Source organism: Halyomorpha halys, unplaced genomic scaffold, assembly GCF_000696795.3.
Source record: "Halyomorpha halys isolate HHAL.00 unplaced genomic scaffold, Hhal_1.1 Scaffold125.1, whole genome shotgun sequence".
Classification (NCBI taxonomy): Eukaryota; Metazoa; Arthropoda; class Insecta; order Hemiptera; family Pentatomidae; genus Halyomorpha; species Halyomorpha halys.
This window is the reverse complement of record NW_027108888.1, coordinates 169,084-177,599: the sequence shown is the minus strand read 5'-3', so window position 1 is coordinate 177,599 and position 8,516 is coordinate 169,084. Positions and strand designations below refer to the sequence as shown.

General features: G+C 31.8%; 2 long non-coding RNA genes across 3 annotated transcripts in view; one reads left to right on the top strand and one right to left on the bottom strand.

Annotated features, from left to right (window-relative positions):
- LOC106678133 (uncharacterized) overlaps positions 1-8,516 on the top strand; it is a 117,084-nt gene that overhangs the window by 51,253 nt on the left and 57,315 nt on the right. The window lies entirely within an intron of this gene.
- Positions 7,482-8,516, bottom strand: part of LOC136795704 (uncharacterized) — a 36,630-nt gene continuing 35,595 nt past the window's right edge. The window contains exon 3 of the long non-coding RNA XR_010843353.1: positions 7,482-7,696. This is a non-coding gene — a long non-coding RNA (uncharacterized lncRNA). The remainder of the gene's footprint in view (positions 7,697-8,516) is intronic.

The following is an 8,516-nucleotide window of genomic DNA, read 5'->3' as shown; positions in this document are numbered from 1 at the left end:
TGGACTCGAAATAAAATTATTGATTTGCTGAAATAATTTTTATCCCTTTCTAACTTTACTATTTTGCCTTAATTTGAACTTATTTTTTGTTTTGATATTTGCGCAAAAAGTTGTAAGATGAAGTAAGCAGGTTACATACAAAACATGTAAATAGCTGACATTATAAGGTCACACATGCAATAAATTTGCCTGCCAAAATTCTTTGAACAGTTTTAAATAAATGCATAGCTACCTGTAATAAGTACTTGTTTACAGGCCTGGGCCCTGTTTCATAATAAAGTACAAACTAATACTATTAGTCTTATAGATTTATGTTAATTCAATTACACTGACTTGTACAATAGTAACTCGTACTTTAGTATTTTTTAATTTCTGTAATATCACTAATAGTCATCCCTATTATGGAAAAAATAAGTATTAGTATTATTAGCACAATAGTTTCTAAACTTGTACTATGAACTAATACTATTAGCTTTCATTATGAAACAGGGCCCTGATGTCACTTGGTAACTGAAGACCGATTTAGCGGAATCGAATTTAATGCTGTTTCATTTTTAGCCTGTCGATTCCAATAGGATTCAGTCTCGTAACTTCAATTGATAACCATTGACTAATAAGTCAGAAAAATTACCGATATACCTTATTTGGGTCACGTATCTTATTTATTATTTTATTGTGACTTTTGATTTCAAATAATGTACAATAGCTGCTGAGATGTTCAAGAACTCTTTATAAGAAAGAGTTTATTGCTGGGTTCATCTAGTATTATATAGTTGAAGGTTTGCTACGCTTTATATAGAATTGGTTTCACGTCCCACGGTCTTTGCAATAATCTTTTATTTATTTGTCCAGTTAAATATTTCTTGCGCTCGGGGAATAGTGTGTGCAGTCTCTACTGAATACCAAACAGTGCTATACCGAACCAACCTATTGTCTTGGCTAGGTTATTTTATCCCATTTGGTATTGCACTAAACTTTAAGATAGTTTCTAAGATAGGACCGCATTGTCTCCAACTTTATCCATTTCGATTTTTATATACTTATAATATATTACATATTTTTATTACTTTAAATGAAATTTCGGATATTAAGTTTCTTTTAAATGTGTGTTGCCTTGACAATAATTTAACTAACAAAATTGGCATTCTTTTTCTCCCTCTTTCATTTATTTTATTTACAATATATAAAAGACTTGGCCCTTCCTTTGCCAAATGGAGAGTGGGATTGGTCCGCTGTGGGCGAGGGTAACATTATTGGTGGAGAAGCCGCTGGCCTTGGATACAAGAACGGGGAGGGACCGCTCTACTGGGATAAAATTGAATTTATAATTGCCTGTTGCATTAAACCTCGGTAAAACGGAGATTTGTATAACTTAGATTTGTCCATAAGTTTAGGAATAACCGGGTGATTTAGCAACCTTTTTCTAGTGTACAGTTTAACTGTTAACTACAGGTTAACTCTCTTGAGTGGAGGAAATTCTCTTAGAATTAGTAAAGAAATATAACAGTATCATAAAAAAAAAACTGAAACTGTTACATCCAAACAAAAACTATAGTGTTAGGAAGAAATAGAAGCAAACATACGTAATCAAGGACGTATTATAATCTAAGAAATAAGTAGAAGATATGAACAATGCTACTAGAAAACATTTGCTGCCAACCGAATTAGTGTGAATATGACCTGGTCCAATATTGGCAAAAGAAACATTCAATCAAACCGAAAATAATTCAAGAGTATTCTTGTGGCCCAGGTCAAAATCACTAAACAAAATTCTTCATACGACCACTGTAAAATATATCGGGGACGGAATAGGTTTTTTTTCATTATTGCCCGAATAACTAATTCTTTGTCGTCTGTCAAATCGCCAATCTTGATTGAATCCATTTTGTTGAATTTAGAAAGAAGTGGAATTATATAATACACACCCTCGCAAAATAAAATAAAAATACAAATATTGGAAAGATGGCAGGTCATGTGAAATGAGAGCTCTCCGAATAGATTAAAAGAAATTAAAACATTAGTAAAGCCATGGTCGGCATCCTACTGCAGCTGCTCTAACCCACTTAAGAATAGGCCATACTCACCTAATCAGAAATCGGCCACCTCCAACATGCCAATATTGCTAGTCTACTCTCACGATTAAACATATGTTTGAAGAATACCCTCACTATTTACCAACAGTAAGCAGAAAAGGACTGACCCCAAATTTATCTGAAGCTCTTACCGATGAGGAAACTAACGTCGCATTGATATTTAAATTTTTAAAAACACACTGCCTCATTTCCAAATTATAGCATTTCTTTGGTTTTAATTTTAATTTTTTAGTTTATTATTATTATAATGTCGTTATTATTTTTTATATTATTTCTAATTGTGCCTAAGTGGTATGTGTTTGTGTGAGCATGAATGTGAGTGTGTGTATCTTCATAATTATAATAATCCATAGTCGTTAATGACCAAAAGGTTTTACACCTTTAAACCAGAATAAACAAACACCCTCTCTAGATAACAGATACAACTGAAACTAAAGAAGGTTCCTTGTATGGTTACCTACTTAAATGAAAATTAACTCTAAATCTCAGTTTCACCTGCTATCATTGGCCGGTAAATTTTACCACCTGACTTAAAGGTTAATTTTTCTGGTACAACGGATAATTATTGATTTTGTTGTTGATTTTACTCAATATTTTTCTAATCGTAAATTTCGATGGTGCAAAGGTCATAAATCACCTGCAACAAAGCTGTTTAACTTCCAAATTAATTTAGGTGTCACCGGTTGAAAAAATAAGCAACTATTAGTTTAATGGTTTATTTTTGAGATTTATCTGTTTTGTTTTGTTTGATTGCTTGTTAATTTCTATTACTTAAATCCTATCTGGGTTTTTCTTATTTAGTATAATAATTGTATACTTTCAAACATTTCATTTTGCTATTCAAGAATGATGGATTTTCATATATATCTTATATTTGCAAATTAATATGAAGAATGATAGGTGAAATTTAAAAAAAAAAAATATTTTTTACTAATGAACAGACATCAATGTGCAAATTGTTTAATAATTGCTTACCATCAACGCTGTCAGAATCGTAGATAGAAATAAACAGATCATAGCATTAAAAAAATTGTTGTATTGGTCCCTCCTCATTGGTTCTGTGTATTCGCTAGTGCTTCCTTGATAGAGGCCAAACTAAAACATTTGAACTGATATTACTGATCACAAATAAGTATGCACAAATATGCACCAAAATAACTAAAACATACCTAATTAATGTTTTTGTATTTTTATTTCCTATGAGAATAATTTAGAAATGGATATTCGAAGCCGGAATGTCCTATAACTTTTTTTTCATATTTTTTGGTTGTTGATACGACTGTTAGGTCTAATAAAAAAAAATTTATTAGTTCTGACTCCAATTGAAGATTTAAGGTATTATACACCAGAAGGACTTGACAATGCGAGTTCAGTAAGTTATGTTGCTGGTTAGCAGATGAATTGACCGGATGAGTTTTACGCGGGAGCTGACAGTAAATACTTACTGGAATCTTTACTCCACAGAGAACCAGCCTACGGTCGTAAAGGGGATGGAGTCGTCCGTAGCTCAGGTGGTTGAGGCGCAAGTCTCTCGGCGTCGGTTCAAATCCGGCCTGGGAAGTAGATTTTTATTTCATTTCTGTAACGGCCCCATCAAAAGAAAACTTGACTCTCCTACAGGTTAGAGTAGGTTTGTAACCTTTAGATAACCTCTTCCCCCCCTTCCCCCGAACTATGCCAGAAATGCCAGGATCATTAAAAGAAAAAGGATGACTGGTCCTACAAGAACTAGCTGTAGGTCCTTGCTTCACTTTTCACTGTACTTTTACTGAACTTCACTGTACCAAGGCAACTTCACTCCGTTGGGAACTAGCCTTGGTCGTGAAGGGGATAGCAAGTCCTACAGAAACTATCTGTATCACCTTAGGAAAGGAATATAAGGTTTAGGAAGGAGAAGAGATTCAAAGTGGAGTAAAAGTTCATAATAAACTTCTAAAATTAGCGCTAGAATGTACTGATCTATTGTTGCTCATTTATTCTAATATATTGTTGCTCACTACCTCCTAAGGAGGTTATTTCCTGAAAGGGAAATTCATACTTTGGTTTATCAAGTTGTGCTGATTTACCTCTCCGAAGTATTAAACGCCATCGAGAGATGCTAAATGTATGACGTTAGATTTTATTGGATTAGAAGATTCTATTGTAATCTTTATCGATTCAAACAGTAAATTTATAAATATAATAATGTTATGAATAGTTATCTACAATTCAAGTTAAATTATTTATAAGAAATAATTTATATATCAATTTAAGATGTTTTGTGTGATAACTGTGGTAGTTTACGTTGCGAAATTTAGGTTCACCATGTCTGCTCGTAACGGTTTTAGTGTCTGTAGTAGTTACAGTAGGGGTATTCATGATCTTTAGTTTAACATGTTAAAGTGTGTTAAATGGAAAAACTCATGTTAAATGGACAAATATTTCCTTCTTTTATCATGTTAAAACTATATAACATATAACATGGGATGGAGTCTGTTACTAAATCTGGAGAATGGCGTCACGCAACAGAACAGCTCAGCTCGTCACCATTTCGTTTTTTGTCGTAGTAACAAGCAATGTAGTATTATACATATTACTTGCTCGTAGGCTGTGTTAATAATGTTTTGGATGTTTTTATAAATAATGGAACAAAGCATTACAATGATTCTTTTCCTCACAAAGAAGATCAACAAGACATCCAGAAGCCAAACTTTCACTTTTCACTTAATTTAGGCATGTTTTAATAAATAATTTTAATCAAAACTTAAATGTAAAGAATATCATTAAATTTTGGAAGGAAATATTGTCAAATAAGTTGCTCAGAAAATCCGCTAGGAGCTCTTATGCATTTAATATTTAACATGGTAAAACATTATACATTTAACACAAAATAATGAATACCCCTATTATATACCGGCAGATAGCGGTGGCGCTGCAACGTGCTTACTTTATAAGTATGAAAAGTTTTTGTTCCTGATAACCTGATGTACAATTATATCGGATTATGTTAATTTAATTAGACTATTTGAGTTTCATTTATAATTTTTTTTTAATATGAATGAATGTCTTACCAGTAACCACTATGTTTTGTTGCTATATTACATATGTGAGTATCTATATCTTTTACAAATTAAATTAAAAAATGTGATTAATACATGAATCTTTATGTACTGATTATAGACCTGATTTTATCCAGAATTAGGCGTTATCCGAAATGAACATAACCTCATCATTATGAATAAACGAAAGTATTTTTCGAAAGATTTTTTAAAACGTTCAATATGAAAATAAAGGGATTAACGCATTGAACACTGCAATGGATTCCAAGCCATTGCTAACTTTTGGCTGATGAAATAGATGACCAGCTGGCATAAAATGGGACAAAAAAACCTCAGACTGCACATACGCTGCGTAAGGAATTTGCTTAAAGAGGTATGAAAATATTCTACAAACAAAATGAGCTTTTACCACTGGAGGGTCAAAAAAACTGTCGCCTGCTTCAGGGTGCTTACATTCACATACTTAGATCCAACGGTATTTATAAAATTTAGAGTTAGCAAGATGTCCTTCATGCCCCAAATACATCCAAAATGAACGAAGAATGAGTTTATGAATTCAAACCTTAACAAATGTTCGGCGCTTTAGTATATTTTAAAGATATGTGTTCTTACGTATGTAAGGAATGTAGTGTAGCATGAAGAAATCGTTATTCGATTGTCTTACCACATGAGCCATTTCATTCCTGAACTGAAGTAACATAAGGTAAAACTGATGTAGAATAGTAGCCATGATTTCTATGCTTGTTTATAGTTTTCTATCCAGATAAAGTTAACAATATAATTTTGAACTCACATGTGATAAAATTAAAAAAAAAAAAAAGAAAACTAAATTGATATTAAATAAATGACCGAAGTATTTTATACTGGAAGACTTCCTTGAAACTTAAGTATGATTGCAGTTTTTGCTTTCTCTCTAAGGTAATTGTTAGTATCGCTCAACCAAAAAAGGCAGGATTATTTCTTGAGCAGACTGTACGTCAATAAGTATACAGGTTAGTTGATAATATTAAACGCCTTTAAGGAGGGAAACTTTCTTTACCTTCACGATTACTTTACCACTTTAGTTAAAGTTTAGGTTATAACACAAGACATAGTTAGAGCAGCAGTTCTTATTACGTTTACTTCTTCTTTTTATAAATATATAATACTGATATTTAATACATCTTTCATGTTTACTCGCGGATCCTTGTACTTTTTTCGACTATGAAACTCAACTGTTTGACATTCTTCACTATTAGATATATATTAATATTAGTGCTAGGTATACTCGTCGTTAATTGGGATGCCAGGATAATTGCTGAAGGCAATTATATATATATATATGGGAGCGCGGCTACTAACTACAAGGACCCGAATCCGGCTGAGCAGAAAATTGTTTTCTGCACTGAAGCCGTGAGTCAACTCTTGTGGGTTCTTGGAGGCCTCCTGGGGTCCACCCAGCCTCTTAAATTGGGTAAAAATCTGGCGGTCGAGCGTGACTCTGACTAAATCACCTCTTTGCACAACCGTTGGTCTAGTAACAGTACTTCTTTACAAAGTACTGAACCCTGACACTTCATGAATTGTAGCGGTACAGATTTTAATTCATAATTAATATATATTCATTAAAATTATTTGAGTCCTATAAAACTATCATTATTATTGAATCCCTTTCCAAAGGCTTTTGTGTTTACCACTTTACGAATTATATATCTTTATATTTATAAACTACTATCACCAATGAAAATATATAAAATAATAAGGGGTGGTATTGGGTTATATAATAGTATATAAACTGTATCTAGGAACAAAGTATTTATTTACATTTAAGTGCAATATAATGGAATTATGAAATTATAAAATGATTGACTGATTGAAGTTCCATTTCCATTTCTGATTAGCCCTTCTTAGCACTTCTTCTTGTCGAAGTCCATGCTCCCCTCTTCTGTAATTGGTCTTCTTACTTCCGTGCATCTGTGTTCTGTACCCACTTCTCTCTTGTCTCTCACTTGTTCTTAGGAGCGTTGCCTCTTTGGAATTTTTCTCGTTGGCTATCATTAGCCACGCCCAAGAAGAATAAGTCAGAAAGGGGCTACCAGACTTTTGTACCAGTGAATACACTGCTTATTGGATTTTGTCCCTTTAGTATCTTTTACCAATTACTCTAGATGAGAAAAGGTGTCCCTGTGTTGACAGGTGTCCTACAAAGACTTTTATAATAAAGGAAGGGTTATTACATATTATTAGAATACAAATATAACATACAAGTATTATAAATGTTACATATTATATATTTATAGCATCATGGGACTATAACCAAAAACATTTATTTCATATTTACTTAATAGATAATAAACATTGTAATATTTTAATTTTTGAATTCATTTTTCAAAAAGAACTTGTAAACAGGTTATTTATATCATGAATACGAATATAGGAAGTCGCTATAATTGTTATAAGGTACATTATGAAGTGCTGATAATTGGCTGTAGATTAATATGTGGTGCAGATGGTCAGGGGTGCGTTCAGTAAAAAATTATTTATTCCTGCCGACGGTTCGACCAGAATTTCAGGTCTTCATCATTACTAAAAAATGAAAAGAGATAAGAACCATCATTCAAAGAAACATAAAAATTAAAAGAAATAATAAACTAAAAAAGTTGGAAATATACATAACAATGAATTGAAAATAAAATAGTTGATTATCTATTTTGATGAACTGTATAAAATATATAATACAATGAGTAAGTAACTTACAAAACATTGTATCATATTTCATTTTTCTTTTTTACAAGTGATACACCAACACTAAGTCGAAAATTAGAGTTTTTAGATATTTGATGAAACAAATCTTTTCGAACACTAAATTTTAGTTTAAGATTAAATCGCTTTGATAAAATTTTTATTTAGTACAATTTGAAACTAGTTCATAACGTTAAAAAGGGTGGAAAATATTAAAGAACTTAAGGAATGGATTTATCTTATTCTGTATATCCACACTACATTTCTTCCAAGCAATTGTTATACTAACATCTTATTTCAAGGAAATAGTCTTTGTATACAATATCAAAACTAGTCTCGAAATGATCATAAGAATTAACTAGCATTGAAAATGGAAATTTGTATTTCTAAATGGAAAATAAAACCCAACGGGAATAGGGTACCATTTCCATTTTCTTATTTTTATATTCTAATTATTTTTCATAATAGTAGTGAGCTTTATTATATTATTATAAGAAAATTCAACACTTGACCAGTATGGATTATTGTTATTGTAATTGAATTACCCCGTCGACAATGTCGTCGGCATACAAATGAATCACATTAAGTCAAGATTTTCCAGTTTTGAGTTATTTGACTGTTCCAGTCTGAAATGTTCAACTCTATAGAACTAAATATATACATA